The sequence below is a fragment of the Myotis davidii genome, unplaced genomic scaffold (genome assembly GCF_000327345.1).
Source record: "Myotis davidii unplaced genomic scaffold, ASM32734v1 scaffold204, whole genome shotgun sequence".
Lineage (NCBI taxonomy): Eukaryota > Metazoa > Chordata > Mammalia > Chiroptera > Vespertilionidae > Myotis > Myotis davidii.
Genome location: NW_006299715.1, coordinates 5,051,837 through 5,056,273, shown reverse-complemented (window position 1 = coordinate 5,056,273; position 4,437 = coordinate 5,051,837).

Here is a 4,437-nt window from a genome sequence, read left to right as displayed (position 1 = left end):
TAGAAGCATAAATAGAATAATGCATTGAGCAATTTAGCATGCTTGCTTAATTAAATCTGAGTAATGATTAATGATACTCGTTGTCATTAACGTTGTTCAGCTTTTAAACACGTCTTCCAAACAAAAAATAAAAGCAGTTAGTCAGCCTAAGGAAACAGTTACAATCATGCATCTAATTTCTAGCTCTCAAAAAAATGCTTGTGAGGTAGAAATTAGCATATATTGAATTACTCCCTTCCAGGAAGGCCTATGCCATGGCCAGTCTATTATTGCACACACCATGTAAAGATCACTGATAAAAGCAGCCCCTGGTTTCTCCCATTCCTGTACTCAATCACCACATATTGAATGAACTGCTATGAGTCAAGGATTCACTGGATACTTGATAGATAATACTGGATGATGTGATAGATAGTCCCACTCCTAGTGTGCACTTTAGAAATGTTTGTTAAAATATATATATATATTTGTTAAGGCCGGCGAGTGTTGCTCAGTAATTGAGTGGCAACCTATGAACCAAGAGGTCACAGTTTGATTCCCAGTCAGGACACATGCCCAGGTTGCAGATTGTAGGGGGTGAGCAGAAGGCAGCCAGTGAATAATTCTCTCTCATCATTGATGTTCTATCTCTCTCTCTCTCCCTCCCTCTCCAGTGGTATTATCTACCATAGCACCCTCCCTCCACTGATGCTAAAGGAAAGTCACATAAGTAATGATTGGAGTTGGATGGGTCTAATGAGAGTCAGCTTTGCAGAGGCAAGTATTAAAAGAGAAATGACAACCTGCAGAAAGGTTTGCTCTTACAGTGGCAATGAATGAAAATGTGAAAATGGAAGCCATCTATTTGCATATTCTTGAGAGAAAACAAATTTGCCTGGATGGAGAAACATTACATTTTATTTTTGTACCACAAAGGAAAAATCCTAGTGGACACAGTAATGCTGATTAAAAATGATATCCTTGAAATGACAACTCTGCATAGAATATTCCTCTCTCAACTCACCTTTCTCTGCATGCCATCTGGTCAAAGCCAGGGATGGAGACTATATGTTAATGCACTGAATGTGTTAATAATAAACATTTGTTTTGAACTCTACTTTAAATTAGGAAAGAGACTTTCTAATCAAGTGCTCACTAGAAGCCTTTATTTGTGAATAATCTTGGTTAATCACTGAACCATCCTATAAACTTACCAGAGCCTCTACAGAATAAAGAAGTGACCACAGTTAATCCTTTATGCCTCTGGGTTACTTAGCTAATAGCATAGATCTGAGAGCATATTCTTGTAAATAGTAGAATAAAATATACAAAATAACAATAAGATGAGCCAAATCAACAGATAGAGACATGAAAGGTTAAGGTTGACATTTCTTCTTTAAAGTAAGTCACTGTGACAGGATAAGGGTAGAAAAAATGTCAAACAGAAGAGAGTAAAACAAATGAAATTCACCACAGTATCTGGCTCATGTCAAAATTGCAAAGGTGACTAGAAAGGCCTTTCAAGTCTAAATAAAGATGGGAAAATACCAATAATGATGCCTTCGATTTATCACCTTTCAGAGCTGAAGACATTTTACAAACTTTAACTCATTAGTCTTCACAACATGACTGTGAGTCAAGTGGATGACAACTGGTCTACCTTGTTTCTCAGAAACATGATGAGGCCCAGGGGATGAAAGGAGGGGCAGAGTTTCTGCACGACATCTGTGGGCAGCCAGGGAAGAAACCCAAGCAGTAGCTAGCAATTCTAAAATCCAGGCACTAAACCACAGAAACGCAGGCCTCCGAAAGAAATCATTATTAGAGCACCATCAAAAACCCAAAGATTGGAAAGCCGTTCTCTTCTAATTAGCAGCCACGAATTAATTCTCTGGTCTGTTCCTTCTAGGGGTTCATGAGAAGTTTTCATTTTTTTTAAGAGAACCTTGATACTGCCAGTAATAATAAACATGGACTCACAGCTTTAAGATCATAAATCATTAGATTTATGAGAGGTCCATGTATAGGTATAGGCTATACCTATATTAGTTTAAAGAAGTCTGTCTTATTGTTCAAAATATGTACCGTTACTTCCTGAAGGGGACTGAAATCAGGCTTGGTCTTGTGAAAAGATTGAAATATCCCTACCCTGTTGATGTCAGGCTTGACCACATAACTGCCTTTGGCCAATGAAATGTGACCTAAATTCGCGTTAGGCACTTTTGAAAAGAGGCTTTAAGAATTAACACATGGTTAGCCATATGCATTTCCCCGCTGCTGTGAGACCTGCAAGTTGCACAAAGGGACTGCTCCATCAATTCACCCCATCACATAGCGATCAATAGGCAGAGCTGTGATTTGCATCCAAGCATCTGAGCCCCAGAACCTTTTCCCTTAACTGTTGTTCCATACTTTTGCCAGTGTAATAGTGTGGCCTAAAACGCTCAGTAGAAACCTTATAGTAACCAGCAATGTCTTAAGACATTGGAGAGAATCTGGCTGAAGCTTAGAAAATACTTAATTAAAATATTAATTAATAATTAATTTTTATTAAAACAATTAATTAAATGTTTTTATTTTCTGCATCTATGTTTGTTCAGGGTGTTCATGCAAGAGGTATATTTTTCTAGGTAGAAACTTGTTTATCTGTAATAATAAAAGCATAATATGCTAATTAGACCAGACAGCAGAATGACCTTCTGGACATCATTCCAAATGAAGCTACGGTGGCAGAGGCCAAGGCAAGAGGGGGTTACGGGTGATCAGGTAGGCAGGCGAGCAGTTAGGGGAGATCAGGCAGTCAAGCAGAGTGGTTGGGGTGATCAAGCAGGCAGGCAGGCGAGCAGTTAGGAGCCAGCAGTCCCGAGTTGGGAGAGGGATGTTCAATTTCATGCACTGGGCCTCTAGTACTTTAATAAAAAAGTGGCCAACTCTTCATCTAATAGGCTAATACCTGCCCTCAAAGGTTTCAATTCCAGTTCTTCACTCTCAATAATAAGCTGGCCAATTTGATAATGTCCTAGTTCTATCCTCCTCTTAGCCTGGCCTTTTAACAATAGTTACTCTTCCTAATAATTATCTTCTTTATTCCTTGTTTGTTGTTGTTGTTGTTATTGTTGTTTTTTTTTGGGGGGGGGGAGGGTTTCCCCTACCCTGGAAACAGAAATCCAAACTACAACTTTTGAATAGACTGTATTTTTTCGTGTATAGGATGCTATATTTTTTTTCTAAAATCATTAGACTGAAAATTGAGGGGCATCTTACACGCAAAGTCACCTGAGGAGGGAGCCGCATGGATGGTGCCTAGCTGCCCATAATTGGAGGTGGAGGTGGAGAGTGTGCAGATACAACAGGGACCAGAGCATTCTGAGCTCATAAAGATGTCAAAATATAAAAAGATAAATACTGGTAAGTGATTGTCTTACTCTGCAAAATTCAAGCTGAATGTAATCAGCTCTGCAAAAGAGCATGGAAATAGAGCTGCAGAGAGACAATTTGGACCTCCTCCCACTGTATGTATGAACATACAGTGGAGAAAACAGGAAGAACAACTGCTTAAGATGCCAAAAAAGAAGAAGGCCTTAAGAGGAAACCAGCAAAATGTTTAAAATGTTGAGTTCTTAAATTTGGGTTGGAAAAGGGAGGGGGGAGGACATCGTATACATGGAAAAATACGGTAAGTTCCCTCTCCAATCTGCCACTTCCTAGTCTTCCCTGTCTCAGGAAGCAGCACCCCATCAGTCCAGATGCTCAGAACCCAAATTTGGAGTTATTTTTTACTCCTCTCTTTCACCCACACCCTTCTTTTAATTCATCAGCGTACACTGTCACTCTGTTTCCAAAATATATCCTACATTCCACTAGTTCATGCATAGCCTTCCCCTACTCCCCAACTCTGTGCATCACACTCCCAGGACTATTGCAACAAACTTCTGACTCCCTGCGTTCACTCTTGGCCTCCTATAAGCTGTTCTCCACAGCACCACCGGTGTGATCTTTCTAAAAGATAAATGGGATTGTGCCACTCTCCTCTTAACCCTCCAAGAACATCCCATCCAGTGGTATGGGTCAACACTTAACAACCTGTATGACATCACCAAACACAGGGATGGGAAGAGATGGTAGAAGTCTGATCTCCTGAGTAGTGGAAATAGTCTCCAGGACATCACTGTTCTCTCCACACTTAGAAAAATATCCAGAGCCCTCATCATGAATTCAAAGCCCTTCACAGTCTGCTCCTCCTACCTCTATGATCTCACTACTTGCTGGGAGCCGGTCCATCCTTGCTGTTTCAAGGGACCTGGCATATATGGCATACTGTTCTTAATATATTTGCTCACCTTCTTGGCACTATGTGTTTTAACCAAGGTCACCTCTCCGAGGAAGGTTGTTTCCCCAGGTAGAGATTTGCCCCTAAAGTTAGGGAGGGAATAAAACCCCTTCACTAAGTGCCAGGCG